The sequence below is a fragment of the Oncorhynchus masou genome, chromosome 5, assembly GCF_036934945.1.
Source record: "Oncorhynchus masou masou isolate Uvic2021 chromosome 5, UVic_Omas_1.1, whole genome shotgun sequence".
Taxonomy (NCBI): Eukaryota; Metazoa; Chordata; class Actinopteri; order Salmoniformes; family Salmonidae; genus Oncorhynchus; species Oncorhynchus masou.
The window spans coordinates 50,950,617-50,975,797 of NC_088216.1; positions in this window are offsets into that span (position 1 = coordinate 50,950,617).

Consider the following 25,181-nt stretch of genomic DNA (forward strand, 5'->3'; position numbering starts at 1 on the left):
AGTCTATGGCTGCCTGAGGCGGTTCTCAATCAGAGTCAGGTGATTATCGTTGTCTCTGATTGGGAACCATATTTAGGCAGCCATATTCTTTGAGTATTTTGTGGGTACCATTAATTATGAATAATGAATAAGCTAAATCATGCAAATATAACTTGCCAGTGTAAGCAGTATATAAGACAACTAACAGGACTGCCCCGGTGGTGCTCACTTCAGACTGGTATTTTATGCATCTGTTTTACTGTGACCTCTCCAGCTTGCTGTTAATAAACAATGATTCATTTAGTATTGACTTCAGGTGTCCCTGGTGTGTCACGCCCTGGTCGAAATATATTATGTTTATTCTTCATTTATTTGGTCAGGCCAGGTTGTGACATGGGTTAACCGTTACAGAATCACCCACCACAAACGGACCAAGCAGCGTGTCAACAGGCAGGAGCCACAGGAGAAACAGCAAAGGCAGCAGCAGGAGCAGCGTAAAAAGGACTTTTGGACTTGGGAGGAAATCCTCGACGGGAGAGGACCCTGGGCTAAACCAGGGGAGTGTAGCCGCCCCAAGGAGCAACAAAAGGAGGTATCAACATGGGAGGTGGAATTATTCGGAGAAGGACTTTGGGATCAGCTTGGAGAATATCGCCGCCCCAAAGAAGAACTGGAGGCAGCGAGAGCTGAGAGGTGCTGGTATGAGGAGGCAATGCGGTGACGCGGATGGAAGCCCGAGAGTCAGCCCCAAAAATTTCTTGGGGGGCTCAGGGAGAGTGTGGCAGAGTCAGTAGTCAGACCTGAGCCCACTCTCCCTGTATCGTGAGGAGCCAAGGAGGAGACCAGAACCAGAACCGGTGTTGGAGGTGAGCGAAGCAGAGACTGAAGGAGTTAATGGGGAAATTGGAGGAGAGAGAAATGAGGGAGTGGCTGTGTTGGTGCTTTTTGCATGGAATTCGCCCGACAGAACGTGTCAGGGATTTGATGGCACCTGGGTCAGCACTCCATACTCGTGCTGAGGTGCGTGTTAGTCGGCTGGTGAAGTTGATACCAGCCTCACGCACCAGACCTCCTGTACACATCTCTAGCCTTGCACGTCCTGTGCCAACACTGCTCTCAAAATCTCCAGTACGCCTTCACGGTCTAGCCCATCCTGTGCCACCTCCACACACCAGCCCTCCGGTGGCAGCTCCCCGCACCAGGCTTCCTGTGCGTGTCCTTGGTCCAGTACCACCAGTGCCAGCACCACGCATCAGGCCTACAGTGTGCCTCGCCTCTCCAGCGCTGCCGGAGCCTTCCTCCTCTCCTGCGCTGCCGGAGTCTCCCGCTTGTTTAGCGCAGCCCGAGCTGTCAGTCTGCATGGAGCAGCCGGAGCTGCCAGTCTGCTTGGAGCTGTCAGTCTGCAAGGAGCAGCCAGTCTGCATGAAGCAGCCAGAGCTGCCAGTCTGCAAGGAGCTGCCAGTCTGCAAGGAGCTGCCAGAGCTGCCAGTTTGTAAGAAGCAGCCAGAGCTGTCAGCCTACATGGAGCAGCCAGAGCCGCCAGTCAGCATGGAGCAGCCAGATCCGTCAGTCTGCCAGGATCCGCCAGTCAGCCAGACTCTTCCAGATCCGCCAGTCATCCAGACTCTTCCAGATCCGCTAGTCAGCCAGACTCTTCCAGATCCGCCAGTCAGCCAGACTCTTCCAGATCCGCCAGTCAGCCAGACTATTCCAGATCCGCCAGTCAGCCAGACTCTTCCAGATCCGCCAGTCAGCCAGACTCTTCCAGATCCGCCAGTCAGCCAGACTCTTCCAGATCCGCCAGCCAGCCAGGATCTGCCGGAGCCAACTACCTGCCTGAGCTTCCTCTCAGTGCTGAGCTTCCTCTCAGTGCTGGGCTTCCTCTCAGTGCTGAGCTTCCTCTCAGTGCTGAGCTTCCCCTCAGTGCTGAGCTTCCCCTCAGTGCCGAGCTGTCCCTGTCCCGAGCTGCCCCTGTGTCCCGAGCTGCCCCTGTGTCCCGAGCTGCCCCTGTGTCCCGAGCTGCCCCTCTGTCCCGAGCTGCCCATGTGTCCTGAGCTGCCCCTCTGTCCCGAGCTGCCCCTCTGTCCCGAGCTGCCCCTCTGTCCCGAGCTGCCCCTCAGTCCCGAGCTGCCCCTCTGTCCAGTGGGGTTCTGGGTGAGGACTACTAGGCCGTGGTCGGCGGAGAAGGTGGACTATCCTAGGACGCGAGGAGGGGGGACTAAGACATTTATAGAGTGGGTTCCATGTACCGCGCCGGAGCCGCAACCATGGACAGACGCCCACTCGGACCCTCCCTATTGTTTTGATGTGCATCCGGGAGTCCGCACCTTAGGGGGGTTCTGTCACGCCCTGGTCGAAATATATTATGTTTATTCTTCATTTATTCGGTCAGGCCAGGGTGTGACATGGGTTATTGTGGTGTGTTTTTGTCTTGGGGTTTTGTGGGATGTCTAGCGTTAGTCTATGGCTGCCTGAGGCGGTTCTCAATCAGAGTCAGGTGATTATCGTTGTCTCTGATTGGGAACCATATTTAGGCAGCCATATTCTTTGTGTGTTTCGTGGGTGATTGTCCTTAGTGTCCTTGTTCCTGTCTCTGTGTTAGTTTACACTAGTATAGGCTGTTTCGGTTTTCGTTACGTTCATTACGTTCTTTGTTTTGTAGTATTTGTATTGATTCGTGTTTATGTTTGTTCATTAAACATGGATCTCAATCTACACGCTGCATTTTGGTCCGACTCTCCTTCACCGCATGAAAACCGTTACATGGTGGTAATTTCTACAACATTCTTACAGTTAAATTACGTCTTTATGTTATGTACTTGAGTGAAGACCCAAAAGCGGTTTTAACAGAAAACAGAGTTCTTTAATGAAAAACAGGAATGGCATAAATCCTCTTCCAACGTAGTCAATGGAACAAAAAGAACGTTAGTATAATGCAGGATGCACCTGCCAGGCGGACTCCGACAGGATAGGACAAGGTGGAAGCAAACGGGACGACAGCTTGCTTCTGGCATCAAAAACACAAACAAGAATCAGACACTGAAAGTAGCAGGAACAGAGAGAGAAATAGAGACCTAATCAGAGGGGGAAGAGAGAACAGGTGGGAAGGAGTGAATGAGCTAGTTAGGGGAGATGTAGAACAGCTGAAGAATGAGAGACAGAGAAGGTAACCTAAAAAGACCAGCAGAGAGAGACAGAGTGAAGAGAAAGGACAGGAACAGACATAACAAGACATGACAGTACCCCCCACTCACCGAGCGCCTCCTGGCGCACTCGAGGAGGAAACCTGGCGGCAACGGAGGAAATCATCGATCAGCGAACGGTCCAGCACGTCCCGAGAGGGAACCCAACTCCTCTCCTCAGGACCATACCCCTCCCAATCCACTAGGTACTGATGACCACGACCCCGAGGGCGCATGTCCAAAATCTTACGAACCCTGTAGATGGGTGCGCCCTCGACAAGGATGGGGGGAGGGACGAGCGGGGGCGCGAAGAACGGGCTTAACACAGGAGACATGGAAGACCGGGTGAACGCGACGAAGATAGCTGGAGAAGAAGTCGCACTGCGACAGGATTAATGACCTGAGAAATACGGAACGGACCAATGAACCGCGGGGCCAACTTGCGAGAAGCTGTCTTAAGGGGAAGGTTCTGAGTGGAGAGCCATACTCTCTGACCGCAACAATATCTAGGACTCTTGGTCCTACGCTTATTAGCGGCCCTCACAGTCTGCGCCCTATTACGGCAAAGTGCCGACCTGACCCCCTTCCAGGTGCGCTCGCAACGCTGGACAAAAGCCTGAGCGGAGGGGACGCAGGACTCGGCGAGCTGAGATGAGAACAGCGGAGGCTGGTACCCGAGGCTACTCTGAAAAGGGGATAGACCGGTAGCAGACGAGGAAGCGAGTTGTGGGCGTACTCTGCCCAGGGAGCTGTTCTGACCAAGACGCAGGGTTACGAAAAGAAAGACTGCGTAAAATGCGACCAACAGTCTGATTGGCCCGTTCGGCTTGACCGTTAGACTGGGGATGAAAGCCGGACGAGAGACTGACGGAAGCCCCAATCAAACGGCAAAACTCCCTCCAAAATTGAGACGTGAACTGCGGGCCTCTGTCGGAAACGACGTCAGACGGAAGGCCATGAATTCGGAAAACATTCTCGATAATGATCTGAGCCGTCTCCTTAGCAGAAGGGAGCTTATCGAGAGGAATGAAATGAGCCGCCTTAGAGAATCTATCGACAACCGTAAGAATACTGTCTTCCCCGCTGATGAAGGCAGTCCGGTGATAAAATCTAAAGCGATGTGAGACCACGGTCGAGAGGGAATGGGAAGCGGTCTGAGACGGCCGGCAGGAGGAGAGTTCCCAGATTTAGTCTGCGCGCAGACCGAACAAGCGGCGACAAATCGACGCGCGTCACGTTCCCGAGTGGGCCACCAGAAACGCTGGCGAATGGAAGCGAGCGTACCCCGAACGCCGGGGTGGCCGGCTAACTTGGCAGAGTGGGCCCACTGAAGAACGGCCGGACGAGTAGGAACGGGAACGAACAGAAGGTTCCTAGGACAAGCTCGCGGCGACGGAGTGTGAGCGAGTGCTTGCTTTACCTGCCTCTCAATTCCCCAGACAGTCAACCCGACAACACGCCCCTCAGGGAGAATCCCCTCGGGGTCGGTGGAGACCTCAGAAGAACTGAAGAGACGAGATAAAGCATCAGGCTTGGTGTTTTTTGAGCCCGGACGATAAGAAATAACAAACTCGAAACGAGCGAAAAACAGAGCCCAACGAGCCTGACGCGCATTAAGTCGTTTGGCTGAACGGATGTACTCAAGGTTCCTATGGTCAGTCCAAACGACAAAAGGAACGGTCGCCCCCTCCAACCACTGTCGCCATTCGCCTAGGGCTAAGCGGATGGCGAGCAGTTCGCGATTACCAACATCATAGTTACGTTCTGACGGCGATAAGCGATGAGAGAAAACGCGCAAGGATGGACCTTGCCGTCAGAGAGAGAGCGCTGAGAAAGAATGGCTCCCACGCCCACCTCTGACGCGTCAACCTCAACAACAAACTGACTAGAGATGTCAGGTGTAACAAGAATAGGTGCGGATGTAAAACGATTCTTAAGAAGATCAAAAGCTCCCTGGGCGGAAACGGACCACTTAAAGCACGTCTTAACAGAAGTAAGGGCTGTGAGGGGAGCTGCCACCTGACCGAAATTACGGATGAAACGACGATAGAAATTAGCGAAGCCCAGAAAGCGCTGCAGCTCGACGCGTGACTTAGGAACGGGCCAATCAATGACAGCCTGGACCTTAGCGGGATCCATCTTAATGCCCTCAGCGGAAATAACGGAACCGAGAAAAGGGACAGAGGCGGCATGAAAAGTGCACTTCTCAGCCTTCACATAAAGACAGTTCTCCAAAAGGCGCTGGAGGACGTCGCACGTGCTGAACATGAATCGAGAGAGACGGTGAAAAAATCAGGATATCGTCCATGTAAACGAAAACAAAAATGTTCAGCATGTCTCTCAGGACGTCGTTAACTAGTGCCTGAAAGACAGCTGGAGCGTTAACGAGGCCGAAAGGAAGAACCCGGTATTCAAAGTGCCCTAACGGAGTGTTAAACGCCGTCTTCCACTCGTCCCCCTCCCTGATGCGCACGAGATGGTAGGCGTTACGAAGGTCCAATTTGGTGAAAAACCTGGCTCCCTGCAGGATCTCGAAGGCTGAAGACATAAGAGGAAGCGGATAACGATTCTTAACTGTTATGTCATTCAGCCCTCGATAATCCACGCATGGGCGCAGGGACCCGTCCTTCTTCTGAACAAAAAAACCCCGCTCCGGGGGAGGAGGAGGAGACTATGGTACCGGCGTCGAGCGAAACCGACAAATAATCCTCGAGAGCCTTACGTTCGGGAGCCGACAGAGAGTATAATCTACCCCGGGGGGGAGTAGTTCCCGGAAGGAGATCAATACTACAGTCATACGACCGGTGTGGAGGGAGAGAAGTGGCCTTGGAACGACTGAACACCGTGCGCAGATCGTGATACTCCTCCGGCACCCCTGTCAAATCGCCAGGCTCCTCCTGTGAAGAAGAGACAGAGGAAACAGGAGGGATAGCAGACATTAAACAGGTCACATGACAAGAAACATTCCAGGATAGGATAGTATTACTAGACCAATTAATAGAAGGGTTATGGCGCACTAGCCAGGGATGACCCAAAACAACAGGTGTAAAAGGTGAACGAAAAATTAAAAAAGAAATGGTTTCGCTATGATTACCAGAGACAGTGAGGGTTAAAGGCAGCGTCTCACGCTGAATCTTGGGGAGAGAACTACCATCTAAAGCGAACAAGGCCGTGGGCTCCCTAACTGTCTGAGAGGAATGTCATGTTCCCGAGCCCAGGTCTCGTCCATAAAACAGCCCTCCGCCCCAGAGTCTATCAAGGCACTGCAGGAAGCAGATGAACCGGGCCAGCGGAGATGGACCGGAAAGGTAGTGCGTGATCCAGAAGGAGAGGCCTGAGTAGTTGCGCTCACCAGTAGCCCTCCTCTTACTGATGAGCTCTGGCTTTTACTGGACATGAGGTGACAAAATGACCAGCGGAGCCGCAGTAGAGACAGAGGCGATTGGTGATTCTCCGTTCCTTCTCCTTGGCCGAGATGCGGATACCCCCAGCTGCATAGGCTCAGCATCCGAGCCGGCGGAGGAGGGTGGCAGTGATGCGGCAGGTGGCAGTGATGTGGAGAGGGGAGCAACGGAGAACGCGAGCTCCTTTCCACGAGCTCGGCGACGAAGATCAAACCGTCGCTCTATGCGAATAGCGAGAGCTATTAAGGAGTCCAGACTGGAAGGAACCTCCCGGGAGAGGATCTCATCCTTAACCTCGACGAGGAGACCCTCCAGAAAACGAGCGAGCAAAGCCGGCTCGTTCCAGTCACTAGAGGCAGCGAGAGTGCGAAACTCAATAGAATAATCCGTTATGGATCGATTCCCCTGACATAGGGAAGACAGGGCCCTGGAAGCCTCCTCCCCAAAAACAGAACGGTCAAAAACCCGTATCATCTCCTCCTTAAAGTCCTGATACTGGTTAATACACTCAGCCCTCGCCTCCCAGATTGCCGTGCCCCACTCACGCGCCCGTCCGGTAAGGAGAGAAATGACGTAGGCGATGCGGGCTGCGCTCCTGGAGTAAGTGTTGGGCTGGAGAGAGAACACCACATCACACTGAGTGAGGAATGAGCGGCACTCAGTGGGCTCCCCCAGAGTAACACGGCGGGTTGTTGATCCTGGGCTCCGGAGACTCGGAAACCCTGGAAGTGGGCGGTGGATCGAGGTGGAGTTGGTGAACCTGTCTTGTGAGGTCGGAGACTTGGACGGCCAGGGTCTCAACGGCATGTCGAGCAGCAGACAATTCCTCCTCGTGTCTGCCTAGCATCGCTCCCTGGATCTCGACGGCGGAGTGAAAAGGGTCCGGAGCCGCTGGGTCCATTCTTGGTCTGATTCTTCTGTTATGTACTTGAGTGAAGACCCAAAAGCGGTTTTAACAGAAAACAGAGTTCTTTAATGAAAAACAGGAATGGCATAAATCCTCTTCCAACGTAGTCAATGGAACAAAAAGAACGTTAGTATAATGCAGGATGCACCTGCCAGGCAGACTCCGACAGGATAGGACAAGGTGGAAGCAAACGGGACGACAGCTTGCTTCTGGCATCAAAAACACAAACAAGAATCAGACACTGAAAGTAGCAGGAACAGAGAGAGAAATAGAGACCTAATCAGAGGGGGAAGAGAGAACAGGTGGGAAGGAGTGAATGAGCTAGTTAGGGGAGATGTAGAACAGCTGAAGAATGAGAGACAGAGAAGGTAACCTAAAAAGACCAGCAGAGAGAGACAGAGTGAAGAGAAAGGACAGGAACAGACATAACAAGACATGACACTTTATTTTAAAACCCATGAAAAAATTGTGTAGCAGGTCCCGTGGAAAAAAAATGTGCCCCCTATGGAAATCAAATGCATGTCCAATTGATTTGTTTTGGCACCCCGTCCCTTGGTCAGGGTTACAATTCTGATACATAGTATCTTGCTTGAGAAAGTTTGTCTCGGCTGTCTGAAGTCCATGTCACTGTGGCCTGTTGAGATGTCACTGAAGCCAGATATAAAACCAAATCCTTTGGGTGTCTCTACCCAAAGCAGCAATCAGAAATGTGTGTTGAAGGTTATCTTCACTCACACCAATTGTTATATCATTAGAATAATATTTGCCTCTTGGCAGATGCTTTTATCTAAACTTTAAACTTTAGCTTTAGTGAAAGACCATTTATTTAACTTATTTATTGCTGTTTTATTACAACATTAAGCCAAACATAATAACCAAGCTTATCTTGTATGCCTAGGCAAGAAAAATAAAAAACGTATAATATTGGGTGACAGCGTTTATATTGATCCAGGCCAACCCAGGTGTGAAATTGATCATTTAAATATTTTCCTCTCTTCATGTCTTGCTGAGTCAATCGGTAAGTCTAAGGAGAGGTAATGAGGTGTGTCTGGTATGCAGTGATAAAACAGCAGATGTCCTTTGGCAGGATGAGACAGATATAACCCAGCTAGCGCATAACGTTCTGAGAACCATATGTTCCTCAGAACGTTCTATGGTGGGAATTTCAGTACTTCAGCATAACATTTCTTACAGGTTTTCTCATGGTTATATTTAAATTAATGTTCGCATATTGTTTTGAGAACATTAAGAAACAATGTTCTTGTGTGGGAATTTCAGTACTTCTACAGAAAATTCCAAACAAATTCCCATGTGGTTATATTTAATGTAATATGTTTACTACATTCTGGGAACATTCTCAAAAATGCTGATTTAAGTGATGTTCTCAGAACGTTCAAAGAATGTATGGTTCTCTTTTATGTCAGTTCTTGGCGATATTCTGGGATTGTTCTAAAAATTAAAAAAATTAACATTAAAGGTAGACTCAGCTAAATGATATTGCCACGAGGAGCACCGCAGATATTGAGATGAGCGAGATACAAGACTGCTCTCACACGGTCACACACACACTATCTGCGCATGTGCACGGGTTCGCTTTAGGCTGTTCATAGCGTGGGAGCCACGGGACCACAACAGTGGAGATGTTGAGCCTCACGCGTCAACTCTTAGTATTTGCGGAAATTGACCCACTATGTGGTTTACTTTCTGCATCTACGTCATATCACGAGTCTACCTTTAACATCAATACGCTTTAAATTCCGTTCTCAGAACACAAAGAATACTTTCCATAAAAAAACACAAGAAAATGTTTGTAGCGTTCAGAGAACGTTCTATGAATGTTCAGTGTTATTTCCTGATAGTTGCTGGTTGCAAATATAATCTACACATGACCTTCTAATCAGCAGGTTTGCGTGGGCGGGAGTTTTGGCTTTCCATGGTGATATCACCATGTGGTATATTTTTTATAGACCAATAACTAAACCTCTCTGCCAATACCAGCTCGTTTTCAGTTGTCCCTTCCCCACTCAGACCACACCCAGAGAGTTATAGCAAAATTCTTACTTGAGTAATATTTCTTTGCTAATAAGCTATTTTTTGCCCATTTTAATGGAACTCTATTACAGTAAGGTACTTACTTGTTACACATAAATTATTTGATATTGTAACGGCGTTCTTTGTTTGTTGAATGAGAGTCGGACCGAAATGCAGCGTGTTGGTTACTCATGTTTTTTAAATGAAGAAAAAAACGGAACTATACATGAAATAACTAATAAATACAAAACAACAAAACGGAACGTGAAACCTAATTACAGCCTATCTGGTGAAACTACACAGAGACAGGAACAATCACCTACGAAATACACAGTGAAACCCAGGCTACCTAAATGCGGTTCCCTATCAGAGACAACAAGAATCACCTGACTCTGATTGAGAACAGCCTCAGGCAGCCAAACCTAAACTAAACACACCCCTAATCAACCACATTCCCAATGCCTACAAAAACCCCAATACGACAACACAATAACATAAACCCATGTCACACCCTGGCCTGACCAACTAATTAACTAAAACACAAAATACTAAGACCAAGGCGTGACAGAACCCCCTCCCCCTAAGGTGCGGACTCCCGGACGCACCTCAAAACCATAGGGAGGGTCCGGGTGGGCGTCTGTCCATGGTGGCGGTTCCGGCTCGGGACATGGACCCCACTCCATAAATGTCATAGTTCCTCCCCTTCGCGTCCTGGGATAATCCACCCTCGCCGCCGACCATGGCCTAATAGTCATCGCCCAGAACCCCACTGAACTGAGGAGTAGCTCGTGACTGATGGGCAGCTCGGGACTGAGGGGCAGCTCGGGTCTGAAGCAGCTCGGGACTGAGGGGAAGCTCGGGACTGAGGGGAAGCTCGGGACTGAGGGGCAGCTCGGGACTGAGGGGCAGCCCGGCACTGAGAGGAAGCCCAGCCAGGCAGTTGAATCCGGCAGATCCTGGCTGGCTGGCAGTTCTGGCAGATCCTGGCTGACTGGCGGATCTGGGAGAGTCTGGTTGACTAGCAGATCTGGAAGAGTCTGGTTGACTAGCAGATCTGGAAGAGTCTGGTTGACTAGCAGATCTGGAAGAGTCTGGTTGACTAGCAGATCTGGAAGATCCTGGCTGACTGGCGGATCTGGAAGAGTCTGGTTGACTGGCGGATCTGGAAGAGTCTGGCTGACTGGCAGATCTGGAAGAGTCTGGCTGACTGGCAGATCTGGAAGAGTCTGGCTGACTGGCAGATCTGGAAGAGTCTTGCTGACTGACAGATCTGGAAGAGTCTGGCTGCCTGGCAGATCCTGGCAGACTGACGGCTCTGGCTGCTTCATGCTGACTGACGGCTCTGGCTGCTCCATGCTGACTGGCGGCTCTGGCTGCTCCATGCTGACTGGCGGCTCTGGCTGCTCCATGCAGATTGACAGCTCTGGCGGCTTCTTGCAGACTGGCAGCTCAGGCTGCTCCGAACAGGCAGGAGGCTCCGGCAGCGCTGTAGAGGAGGAAGGCTCTAGAAGCGCTGAACAGGCGGGAGACTCCGACAGCGCAGGAGAGGCGAGGCGCACTGTAGGCCTGATGCGTGGTGCTGGCACTGGTGGTATTGGGCCGAAGACACGCACAGGAAGCCTGGTGCGGGGAGCTGCTACCGGATGGCTGGGGTGTGGAGGTGGTACTGGATAGACCGGACCGTGCAGGCGCACTGGAGCTCTTGAGCACCGAGCCTGCCCAACCTTACCCGGTTGAATACTCTCGGTAGCCCTGCCAGTACGGCGAGGTGGAATAGCCTGCACTGGGCTATGTAGGCGAACCGGAGACACCGAGCGCAAGGCTGGTGCCATGTAAGCCGGCCCAAGGAGACGCACTGGGGACCAGATGCGTAGAGCCGGCTTCATGGCATTTGGCTCGACGCTCAATCTAGCCCGGCCGATACGCGGAGCTGAATTATACCGCACCGGGCTATGCACCCGCACTGGGGACACCGTGCACCACTGCATAACACGGTGCCTGCCCGGTCTTTCTAGCCCCCCGGTAAGCACAGGGAGTTTGCGCAGGTCTCCTACCTGGCGTAGCCATACTCCCTTACACACAGGTGGATTGTATTTATCATCATTAGTCATTTAGGTCAACATTGGATCATTCAGAGATCCTCACTGAACTTCTGGAGAGAGTTTGCTGCACTGAAAGTAAAGGGGCTGAATAATTTTGCACTCCCAATTTTTCAGTTTTTGATTTGTTAAAAAAGTTTGAAATATCCAATAAATGTCGTTCCACTTCATGATTGTGTCCCACTTGTTGTTGATTCTTCACAAAAAAATACAGTTTTATATCTTTATGTTTGAAGCCTGAAATGTGGCAAAAGGTCGCAAAGTTCAAGGGGGCCGAATACTTTCGCAAGGCACTGTACCTCAGCTGTGGTACATATATTTCTTCTTCATGTTCAACTTGCTTGGTCTTGACAAGCAGGTGAGACATCAAAGGATCAACCACATCAGAGATTGATTAATCATTCTTGAAATGATTAATTAATTAATTCTCCATCTGGGTTAATTTAACCAAGCTATTTGGCAGACTTATCTCATGCTTGCATGGGGATTGATTGAGTTTATTTTTTTTACATTTATTTCACCTTTATTTAACCAGGTAGGCTAGTTGAGAACAATTTCTCATTTGCAACTGCGACCTGGCCAAGATAAAGCTTAGAAATTCGACACATACAACAACACAGAGTTACACATGGAATAAACCAACATAGTCAATAATACAGTAGAACAAAAGAAAACAAAAAGTCTATATACAGTGAGTGCAAATGAGGTAAGATAAGGGAGTTAAGGCAATAAATAGGCCATGGTGGCGAAGTAATTACAATATAGCAATTAAACACTGGAATGGTAGATGTGCAGAATATGAATGTGCAAGTAGAGATACTGGGGTGCAAAGGAGCAAGATAAACAAATAAATACTGTATGGGGATGAGGTAGGTAGATAGATGGGCTATGTACAGGTTAGCTTGACTGTACTGGTTTTCAATTACTTCTGATAGTGGCAGCTTTAGTCAAGGAGAAGGATGGATTGAGGAGGATGGATGCAAATTCTATTAGCTAGTTAAAGTTTACCTTAAATGAGATGTAGCCAAGTTAGAACCATAGCTAGCTAGCTAAACTAACATTTATTTAATTCTGTACATAAATACAGAGGTTAATGACAATCAATGAGCTTTGTAAAGATATGCTGAATGAGTGGAACCTGGTCTCTTTGATTCCAAGGTCTGAGGGTAAGTAAAACTGAGAAATTCCTTTTTTGAGAGTGGAAACAAAGCTTTGGATGAAGGAACACGGATTTTCATTGACCCTATGTAAAACAGCATCTACATCTTCCGAATTGTCAGATAACCAATAGTACAATCTTAATGGAAACTTGAAAGACTTAATGTACAAAAGGCTGTGAAGTATTTGTAGTTAATCATATCAGTGTCAGTTCATTATATCAGAGCTGTAGCTCCGCCCACCGTTGAAGTGGAGCAGGGCATGCTGGGCGATCTCCAGCTCAGAGAAGAAGATCAGCTCGAGAAGTCAAGTGAGAGAAGTTCCAGCCATCCTTGTGTTTTCCCACCAGTTAGTTTTCATTGTGTTAGCCAAGGCCAGTGTGCATCCTTGTTGATATGTAAGTACACACAGTACCAGTCAAAAGTTTGGACACACCTACTCATTCAAGAGTTTATTTAATTTTTACTATTTTCTACATTGTATAACAATAGTGAAGACATATGGAATCATGTAGTAACCAAAAAAGTGTAAAATCAAAATATATTTATTTATTATTTGAGATTTATAAAAGTAGCCACCCTTTGCCTTGATGACAGCTTTGCACACTCTTGGCATTCTCTCAACCGGCTTCATGAGGAATGCTTTTCCAACAGTCTTGAAGGAGTTCCCACATATGCTTAGTACTTGTTGGTGGCTTTTCCTTCACTCTGCGGTCCAACCATCTCAATTGGGTTGAGATCGGGTGATTGTGGAGGCCAGGTCATCTGAGGCAGCACTCCGTCACTCTCCTTGGTCAAATAGCCCTAACACAGCCTGGAGGTGTTTTGGGTCATTGTCCATTTGAAAAACAAATGGTAGTTTTACAAAGCGCAAACCAGATGAGATGGTGTATCGCTGCAGAATGCTGTGGTAGCCATGCTGGTTAAGTGTGCCTTGAATTCTAAATAAATCACTGACAGTATCACCAGCAAAGCACCCCACGCCATCACACCTCCTTCTCCATGGTCCATGGTGGGAACCACACATGCCGAGATCATCCGTTCACCTGCTCTGTTTGGACTCATCACACCAAAGGACAGATTTCCACCTGTCTAATGTCCATTGCTTGTGTTTCTTGGCCGATGCAAGTCTCTTCTTTTTGGTGTCTTTTAGTAGTGGTTTCTGTACAGCAATTCGAACATGAAGGCCTGATTCACAGTCTCCTCTGAAAAGTTGATGTTGAGATGTGTCTGTTACTTGAACTCTGTGAAGCATTTATTTGGGCTGCAATTTCTGAGGCTGGTAACTCTAAGGAACTCATCCATTGCAGCAGAGGTAACAATGGTTCTTCCTTTCCTGTGGTGTTCCTCGTGAGAGCCAATTTCATCATAGCGCTTGATTGTTGTTGCGACTGCACTTGAAGAAACTTTGAAAGATCTTGAAATGTTCCGCATTGACTGACTTTCATGTCTTAAAGTAATAATGGACTGTCATTTCTCTTTGCTTATTTGAGATGCTCTTGCCATAATATGGACTTGGTCTTTTACCAAATAGGGCTATCTTCTGTATACTACCCCTACCTTGTCACAACACAACTGATTGGCTCAAACACATTAAGAAGCAAAGAAATTCCACAAACAAACTTTTAGCAAGGCACACCTGTTAATTGAAATGTATTCCAGGTGACTACATCATGAAGCTGGTTGAGAGAATGCTAAGAGTGTGCAAAGCTGTGGCTACTTTGAAGAATCTAAATTCTAAAATATATTTTTCTTAGTTTAACACTTTTTTGGTTACTGATTCCATATGTGTTATTTCATTGTTTGGATGTCTTCACTATTAATCTACAATGTAGAAAATAGTTTAAAAAATAAAGAAAAACCCTTGAATGAGTAGGTGTGTCCCAACTTTTCACTGGTAATGTATTTCATATCTTTCAGGTAGTTTATGTCTTAACATGCACTCTGCGACAGTAATGTCATATTTATGGTTATGCTAATTAGTAGGCTATTCTGTGAGCTTACTATTGTATGCTGGCTAGCTCTGTTTTGGTTGTCATATCATTTCGGACATTTAACCCTGTATTTGTATAGGATAATATCCCCCAGTGCATTGTTTATATGCTATGTAATGTACCTGTATGGTATTACATTGCATTTCAGTGTTTAGAGGTATTGAAGTTCATTGTGCAATTGTAGCCCTGTACTGAAAATGATAGTGCTATGCTTTGTAGTACACCTGCGGCGGCACCCCTATGATCTCAAATGAGTGCAGTCACGGTCACGTTTTATTGCTCTGTATGGGCCTGCATAGCATTAAGTAACCATAGTCATGTTATAGCCATGCATATTGTTTATATGTGATGTGAATTGGAGATTGAATACAATCATTGTATCTTTATCTATTGTATCTTTATTTATCTCCTTTACTTGCAGACCACACACACTTTGGTTGAAGCAAGTTGCCAGACGACCAAGTGTCTTAGCCCATCTATACTACATACTCTGTGGTGCTGTTCTGTGCCTGTGCATCTTCAGCATCATTAGGCCACCTCAACTGGAATCCTACCTGTCTGTCATCTGTGATCCTTACCAGCACACAGGAGCGAGCACAAAGTAAAACCTAACCTAAAGAATATACAGTCCACCAAGTCCTCATTTACACTTAACTTCACCAGAGCCTCTTAGAACCATGCAGCCACTTTGGGACTAGGTACATTGTAGCTGGTGACCCTTTGGCTGACGGATCACTCCCTGCAGATTTCCCCGCAGGCATCTCGGGGGTTCGAATATCGGCCTGCCTCGAAGCTACTGCCGCCCCTGTTCATTTTACACTTTCCCCCTTTTCATTTAGATCTTTCCTCACTCATTTTCATTTGCTCAATCATTTGACCTGGCTTATCAACCCTTCCCTCAAAGTATTTAATTTAGGAATGTTGGCGAAACTATTCCTTTAATCTCCACGTTAGCAGTTAAGCCTAGCGGTTAAGAGTGTTGGCTGAGTAACTGATAGGTCCCTGGTTCAAATCCCCGAGCCAGCAAGGTGGAAAAATATGCTGTTCTGCCCTTGAGCAAGGCAGTTAACCTCCAACAACAACTGCTCACTGCATGTTGATTAAGGCAGCCCCCCGGACCTCTCTGATTCAGAGGGGTTGCGTTGAATGCAGAAGACACATTTTGGTTTAATGCATTCTGTTATGCAACTGACTATGTACCCCTTTTACCCTCTCTTTCGTAGAGGAAGAGATGGACTAGGAAACACACTTGCTTTTGGATGGCTTGACTATATCCTGAAGTTAAATAACATATAAGCCTTACACACAGTAAGTAGTCTGTAAACACCACCTTTATTATACACAAGAGGAGGTCCTTGGGACACACACACACACACAAATACATAGGACTGTGGACACACCAAGCTGGAGCAGTAGCCGGGTCTTGCCAGGTACACGTTGAAAGATGTGCATTTTGAAAACGTTGTTAAAAATGAATGATAATTCATTGAATAGTTTGTGCTCACAACAGTCATATTTGAGAAGGCAGCCCAGAGGACCATGTGGCTGAACAACATCTGGTCGGCAAACCAGGTTGCGGAGTACATGAAGGAGACTGCGATCGAGGGCTCAGTGGACCAGACTGAATGTGGCCAAGACAGTCCGAGATAGTCCAAGAGTATCGGCTTCTGCTGGATACTCAAGGCATGGTGGGTTAATTTTTTTTACAAAACCATTAGACTTGAATTTGATTCTGTTTGTTGTGATTAACTAGCCTGGCTGGCATGACCCACGTGACTCACAGTGCAGGGGGAGCTGTAACCACACTGGTCTGGAAAGGAGGTTGTTTGTTAATGCAATATTCGCTGATAAATTGCGCAACTGGGTTTGATTGGTTCTCTCAAAAGTTTATTATTTTGGGGGGTTGAGATCTCTCATTGTTTGAATTTGAAAATCCTACCATTGTTATAGAAGGGGGGTGGCACTCAGGGGCTGTGTGTGGTTGTGGGTGTTTGAGTGAGAAAAACACAGAGGAGCACCAACCTGTAAAAGTACAGCCCCCTTCATTATCAACGCATTGTGCAGACAACCTCAAAGAGCCATTCCAGACTCTGAAGTCAGGAGTAATTCAAGAGTTAGGTGTTAGCCAGACTAGTGATTAACTGCAATGGAAATGTAATTTTCTGGCTACAACATGACACAATTTGAAGTCAGTCTCACAAGCATTAGAAACAGCATTGGATGTGAATACTTTGGGAACATGTGGATCTGAGCAACTGTGATGCCATTAATGTTTGTAGATATGTAAATGTTATCTGTTGTAAAATATATTTTAAAGTAATTGTCTGCTTTACTACAGATTGCTCAGGACTTCTACATTTTAAACCCGGACTTCTCGGGGAAACTCACTGGATCGGTCTTCAAGGACACAAATCGTAGCTTTGCCAGCCCAGAGAGAAGCAGGCCCAAGAAGTGCAGGTATATTTCGAAATGATCCTGCTGGTGGTGCCTCAGAGGCTCATTCATTTTTAGTCTGAAACAATCAAGTTATTCACTAAACATTCTTCTCTCCAGATACACAAGCTGACATCGCTTTAAGTCTTCAGCCAGTGGTCCTCCCAACACCAGTCTACAAGAGGAAGACATTCCGACCAAGCTTCAATGAGACCAGAAAGTCCTTCATTAACTTGCAGCCCTTATGTTTAAATAGTGGATGGTCATAGTGAGATTGATGTGGAAATTAGAATGTAATTTTGTGAACCTTGAATAAAACAGTATTTCAAAATATGTTACGCATATCTGCACACTCTAAGACATTAGGAACATTTCCATCCAATTTGCGACATTCATGCAAATATTCTAAAATCTGCATAAAACCATAAGCACATTTTCCCACCGGAGATGATTCCATGATTTTTGCGGAGAAAAGGCTGTGCGTGATGACATTAAAAAAATGGGTTTCCATCACATTTTCAGCTCTACTGTTTCGTTATATAGCAAATGTGCCTACTCTGGTCTTGGCACATGCACTCTAGCCAACAATTCATGCATACTGTATATTGGGGGTAGGCTATCTATACTGATCAAAAATATAAATTCAACATGCATCACGCAATATGCAACATGCAACACTTTCAACAATTTTACTGAGTTACAGTACATAAGGAAAACAGTCAACTGAAATAAATTCATTAGGCCTTAATCTATCACGACTGAGCAGGGGCACAGCCATAGGTGGGCCTGGGAGGGCATAGGGTCACCCACTTGGGTGCCAGGCCCACCCACTGGGGAGCCAGGCCCAACCAATCAGAATGCATTTCTCCCCACAAAAATACTTTATTACAGACAGAAATACTCCTCAGTTTCATCAGCTGTCTGGGTGGATGGTCTCAGACAATGCCACAGGTAAAGAAGCTAGATGTGGAGGTCCTGGGCTGGCGTGGGTACACATGGGCTGCGGTTATGAGGCTGATTGGACATACTGCCAAATCCTCTAAAACAACAGAAGCAGCTTATGGTAGAGAAATGTACATTAAATTATCTGGCAACAGCTTTGGTGGATATTCCTGCAGTCAGCATAAGAATTGCACACTCCCTCAACTTGGCACATCTGTGGCATTGTGTTGTGACAAAACTGCACATTTTAGAGTGGCCTTTTATTGTCCCCAGCACAAGGTGAAACCTGTGTAATCATGCTGTTTAATCAGCTTCTTGATATGCCACACCTGTCAGGTGGATGGGTTATCTTGGCAAAGGAGAAGTGCTCACTAACAGGGATGTAAAGAAATTTGTGCACAACATTTCACGGAGAAAATCTTTTTGTGTGTATGGAAATTTTCGGTGAATATTTTATTTAATCTCATGACACACGAGACCAATACTTTACATGTTGCGTTTATATTTTGGTTCAGTATACATGAGATTATTATGGATAAGACTGATATTATTTGCAATCTGAGTGTGCACATTAAGTTCAGACACTTTAGTCGTACAGGCTCGGGAGAGATGAAGGTCGAGAGCCATGCGTCCTCCAAAACAACGCAACCAAGCCGCACTGCTTCTTAACACAGCGCGCACCCAACCCAGAAGCCAGCCACACCAATGTGTCGGAGGAAACACTGTACACCTAGCGAACTGGTCAGCGTGCACTGCACCCGGCCCACCACAGGAGTCACTAGTGCGCAATGAGACAAGGATATCCCTACCGGCCAAACCCTCCCTAACACGGACGACGCTAGGCCAATTGTGCATTGCCCCATGGACCTCCCGGTCACGGCCGGCTGCGACAGAGCCTGGGCTCGAACCCAGTCTCTGGTGGCACAGCTAGCACTGCACCACCCGGGAGACCCATTTCTACATATTTAAGATGCCAAAATATAAATTATTTTCAGTAATTGCTTTCGGTATCCTAAATGTGTTTTGTTTTCTGATTGTTTCATGCATGCATTCAACAAGCTTTGGATAAAGGACTTCCACAAAGTCCACTCAAAAAGGCAATAGTTCTGAACTGGTTTACATTTTTTCGTTTTTGTTTTAATTATAAAAATTGTGTTCATTATCTTTTAAACTTCCATTGGTTGAGCTATTTCTCAGAAATCACTTTGCTCATGTAAATAGTCCGTAGTCCCTTAAAGGAGCCTAAGGTCAACATCCCCATAGTGTCCACATTTCTCTCATGTAAATGTTGTAGCTACACAAAAATATTAAATAAACAATTTATTTGGGAAATATCCAGTCTTTGCTATGTTCTTTATTACCATGCTGATGATTTCAAGTTGTATTGGATTTATGTTTTATTTGTTAAAAACGTTGAATACATCTTTAGTTAATTTATTAAATTTAATATGTATAGTTTTTTTCTCTGTGAAGTAAGTTAACTTTTTAGATACATGTCACTGTTTAAAACACAGTAGCCAAAAAACTGCTCCAATTTGCATATTTATACTGAATGTTTGCCAGAAGTTCTCAAGTTGCCGCAAATTAACTGCAACAGTTGCCACAAAACGAATTTGCATGTGAAAATATTGGCTTGCTGCAAATTTCTGTTTGCCAGAAGCCTGTTTTTTCGATAAAGGTTGCCAAATAATGACATTATCAAATATTGCTAAGAATGTGAGAGTAGTGTATATCCGCTAGCAGGTCTCCAAACCGTACTACGAGCACCAATAACGAATGCCCTAACCACTGTCCCAATAACGGCTATCCATAGGGTATGTGCTTTAAAGAATTAGTTCTTAACTGACGTTCCTAGTAAAATAAAATTTAAATTGGGCCAGTATTATTAGGGCCTGTCCAGAAGCATACCCTAGCCCGTTGTGTAAAATTCACCCTATTGCTTACATCTAATGAGTCAAGTCAGTTAAGAACAAATGCTTATTTACAATGACAGCCGAGGAACAGTGGGTTAACTGCCTTATTCATAGGTAGAACAACAGAGTTTTACCTTGTCAGCTCAGGGATTCAATTTAGCAAACTTTCAGTTACTGGCCCAAAGCTCTAACTACTCGGCTACCTGCCGCCTGAATGCACTTTGAAGTAAATTTCAGCTCTGTTAAAAATACACTCGAAAAACTGTTTTACTGATCATAGTGATTCAGGAGTAACATTAAAACGGGGTAAAATGCCCCACCAACATTAGGCCACTATACAGAAAGCCATAAAATTGCTGTAATAAGTAAATCAAATATGTTCTGAGAGTAGAGCTGACCCCATTTAGTTGACTGGTCAATTTCTTGGTCCATAGGCTGTTGTTAAACCGAGAATATTTTTTAGTCGAGCAGTTGCAAAAAAAATAAAAAAAATAAAAATGTATTGCACATGTTCTGATTGATGCCTGTCTCAGTGGTTTCATCCATTGTGGGGGCTTCGGGGATGGCACACCAGTATCACCTGTAGTAAACTGGTTTCTTTTAATTCCCATAATTTCTAATCTACAATGTTTGTTTGGTTACCGTAATATCTGTTAATGTATTCAATATATTATGATTACAGTCTTTTACAGTTCTCATTGTGCAGACATGTTTGCAGACATTTTTGGCTACACTTGTGAGAAACAAGTTTTGGTTTATTTAATTCCATTTACAAGTTGTTAATTTATTCATTGTGTTTTGTTTGGAGAGCTCCTGTCAATGTTGAGTAAGGACATGCACCTGATTACGCATATAAGTAGGCCCAGGCTACCTGGCCTGGGCGCAAATGTAGGCGTATAAATGTGCCCATTTTGGGGATCTGACTGTCTTAACTCACCACCACTAACATGCTGACCAGACCGGACACGTCGCGTGCGCGAGCGTCGCAAAATAAATGTAGAAATCCATGTTATTCAATTATTGCAACCACACTCCTCGTGTGCGCCAACGAGCGTCTGCGATGCCAAGGGCTAAAATATAAGTAAGTCCTATTTTTGACGCAGATCACACTGAAAGTCCTGCCACTCCCATCTCCTCATGGTTAATAGAAGCAGGTACCCACGTGGCATCTCCTCATTGAAAGACTAACTGTTTTGCCGGTTGTCGTCGTAATACTATGAAAGTGTAGATGCCGATCACCATATAGGTTCACTCGATGAAAAAGCCTGGAAGGAGGAGAGATGAGTAGAAATGAATCGGTTGGCCGTTTTTTGTGTGGATTCATTGTCGGAGTAGAGGACCTTGTGCATTTCAGGTAAAATAACAACTCAATGTTTATATCACAGGACAAATTAGCTAGCAACAGCAAGCTAGCTAAATAGGACAAATTAGCTAGCAAGTGCTTTTCGACCTGTCCCTAAATTAATGTCATTGGTTCAGTTTGTTTTGATATTTTAACCTGCGTGTCTAGATCGCGTTTGGTGTAGGGGGACAAAATACATTAGCGCACGCACGCAGCTGGTTTGGGTTCCGTATAATGAGCTGTGGAGCTTCTCAAAGTAATTGTCTTCACCTCAAACAGCAAGTAAACAAAGTATGTTTTTACATCCATTGAGAATGACAATAGTTCCTCAATGTAGCCTATTTGAAAAATCTTTCCAGCTCTCTCCCTTTCGATAACCACTCTACGTGATTACTTCTTATCACTTAGCAAATACAGCTGTGTCTGTCTTGAGCACACTGGCGCTGCAAACTGAGGATCCAGAATATTTTATACAATGTTGCAAGTTTGCGAGCATGAGCTTCAGTCAGACCAAGTTGATAGTTGATACAATGTTTCAAGTTCCTTGTAGGCAGGTCCTGTGTAGCCAATGGTATTTATTTTTATCAGAAATGTTCTACCTGCAGGCTGCAATATTTGTTGGCTTTATTTAGGAACATTTTTCATAGTTGGCAATGGCAATAGAAGTTACTAATTTTAATATCATTTTTATTAACCACATGACAGTGATTGAGATATGAAGTCTTTATTATGTTCCACGAAAATGTGCATATGAAAATCATAACTGGCACACAGATCGGTAGAAATGGTAAGATAAATTCACACTCCAAATGGAAAAGGTTGCCGACCCCTGGTGTAGCCTGTTACCGGTAACTTAATGGCTGTTACCGGTAACATAATGGCAGAATTTGTGAAGGCCAGCAGCAGCGGGAGGTGGTGGTTCGTTAACAGTTAACTTAATTTTTTGTTATCTTGATCTCTGGCTCCCTCTTGAGTCATTTGTGTGTCTAAATGATTTAATCACAGTGTGCTTAAAGCAGCAGATAAGCTCAGTAGCCTACATATAGTTGATTTTATTCAAACAAATAGGGTGTGTCTATATATGGAAAAATACTGATTTTATCATTTTGACCAGAAATATTGGATTTATGTTCAAATCCCAGGTGAGGACATGCTGAATAATAGTCACTGTATACAGTAAATTAACATGCAATGTAATTATGTATGTCAAAGCGTGTCAAATATTAAGTTGGAAACACAATGCTCTATTGGACATCACAGGCACACTATGCCTGTTTAAAGTTCCATTTGAAAAGTATCACAGCGCCTCCATAAAAATATCATGTACATGTTGCTGTCCATGTCATCTCTTGTATTTATCTAGCGGCATAATATTAGCCTCGTTGTCTGCCTGTACGAACGAGGAAACAATGTTTCACTTTGGCATTTTGATCTCTGTGTCATACAAAGAGTGTTCTCTGTACCATACAGAGAGTGAACGGTGCCCAGACGAGACAACGTTTTCAGAGCTAGGCGAAATCACACATTACAGATTCACTGTATCACCGACTGGTACGGCAACTGCACCACCCGCATAGCAACTTTGCAAAAATAATTAAAGACTGGGTCACATCTGTAGCAAGATGATCAAAAGAATTAACAACCAGATTTTTGTCTGGATTATATCTTCTTGTGGAAGAATGAAATTGTATTAATTTACTTATCAAAATAACGCTTGAATTAAAATATGTAATTCATCATTATTGTAATATGTTGGTAACAGTTTTATTTAAGTGATAATGCCCGACAATCCGGTGTTTGGAGGATATATTGGCACGTGCCAGACTTCGAGGACATTATCACTTTTATACAACTGGTTACCAACATAATCAAATAATGACTGACATATTTTCATTAAAAACATAATTGATGAATTTATTCATACTATTTATTCCTTCCACAAGGTATTGGGTGCATTCATAAATTCAATCTGGTGTGCCAGAGTGCGCCCCTCTTGGCGTTTGTAAATTCAATCTGGTGTGCCAGAGTGCGCCCCTCTGGGCGTTTGTAAATTCAATCTGGTGTGCCAGAGTGCGCCCCTCTGGGCGTTTGTAAATTCAATCTGGTGTGCCAGAGTGCGCCCCTCTGGGCGTTTGTAAATTCAATCTGGTGTGCCAGAGTGCGCCCCTCTGGGCGTTTGTAAATTCAATCTGGTGTGCCAGAGTGCGCCCCTCTGGGCGTTTGTAAATTCAGAGCGTTTCGTTCTCGGAGCTTTCAGAGTTGGACGCTCTGGCCGAGGAGTAGGGTTGATCAGAGAGTTTTGGCCTCACAACGGCAGTCACGCGAACTGGCTAACATTTGCAGGCTACTGTTTTCATGTTATCCAGAGCGTTGGGGACTGTATCTGTGCTGCTGACAATGTAATTTTGTTTTTTTGCCAACGTTTACTGACACCGGTCATATTTAAACGGGTGTTGGTTGCCCTTTCGTAAATTCATCAGTTATTCTGCACTCTGGCACACTCGGACGAGAGTGCTCTGAAATCTGAGTGGACGGCCAGAGTGAACCGACCCAGTCGTTTGATCTTTTGTTCTGTGCCTATGAACACGACCCAGTCGTTCGTTCTAAATGTTCCAATGCCATACTGGCTGGCAACGTTCTTATCCCTTGCTTACACGTCAAAAAGTGCAGCCAGGATTTGGATACATCTGTGACATTGAGCTAATGTGGTGCGATTTCGCCTGGCATAGAAAATGTGCTCACTGTTTTTCAGAGGAGGTAGCCAACAACACAGCTAACACAATAACTGAAGCTGGAAAGACTGCAAACTCGCCGCACTTCGTTTCATTTGACCTTTTTTCGATTGACATTTCTTTGTATACAGTGGGGCAAAAAGTATTTAGTCAGCCACCAATTGTGCAAGTTCTCCCACTTAAAAAGATGAGAGGCCTGTAATTTTCATCATAGGTACACTTCAACTATGACAGACAAAATTTGGAAAAAAATCCAGAAAATCACATTGTAGGATTTTTTATGAATTGATTTGCAAATTATGGTGGAAAATAAGTATTTGGTCAATAACAAAAGTGTATCTCAATACTTTGTTATATACCCTTTGTTGGCAATGATAGAGGTCAAATGTTTTCTGGTAGTATTCACAAGGTTTCACACACTGTTGCTGGTATTTTGGACCATTCCTCCATGCAGATCTCCTCTAGAGCAGTGATGTTTTGGGGCTGTTGCTGGGCAACACAGACTTTCAACTCCCTCCAAATATTTTCTATGGGGTTGAGATCTGGAGAATGGCTAAGCCACTCCAGGACCTTGAAATGCTTTTTACGAAGCCACTCCTACATTGCCCGGGCGGTGTGTTTGGGATCATTGTCATGCTGAAAGACCCCACCATGTTTCATCTTCAATGCCCTTGCTGATGGAAGGAGGTTTTCACTCAAAATCTCACGATGCATGGCCCCATTCATTCTTTCCTTTACACGGATCAGTCGTCCTGGTCCCTTTGCAGAACAACAGCCCCAAAGCATGATATTTCCACCCCCATGCTTCACTGTAGGTATGGTTTTCTTTGGATGCAACTCAGCATTCTTTGTCCTCCAAACATGACGAGTTGAGTTTTTACCAAAAAGTTCTATTTTGGTTTCATCTGACCATATGACATTCTCCCAATCTTCTTCTGGATCATCCAAATGCTCTCTAGCAAACTTCAGACGGGCCTGGACGTGTACTGGCTTAAGCAGGGGGACACGTCTGGCACTGCAGGATTTGAGTCCCTGGCGGCGTAGTGTGTTACTGATGGTAGGCTTG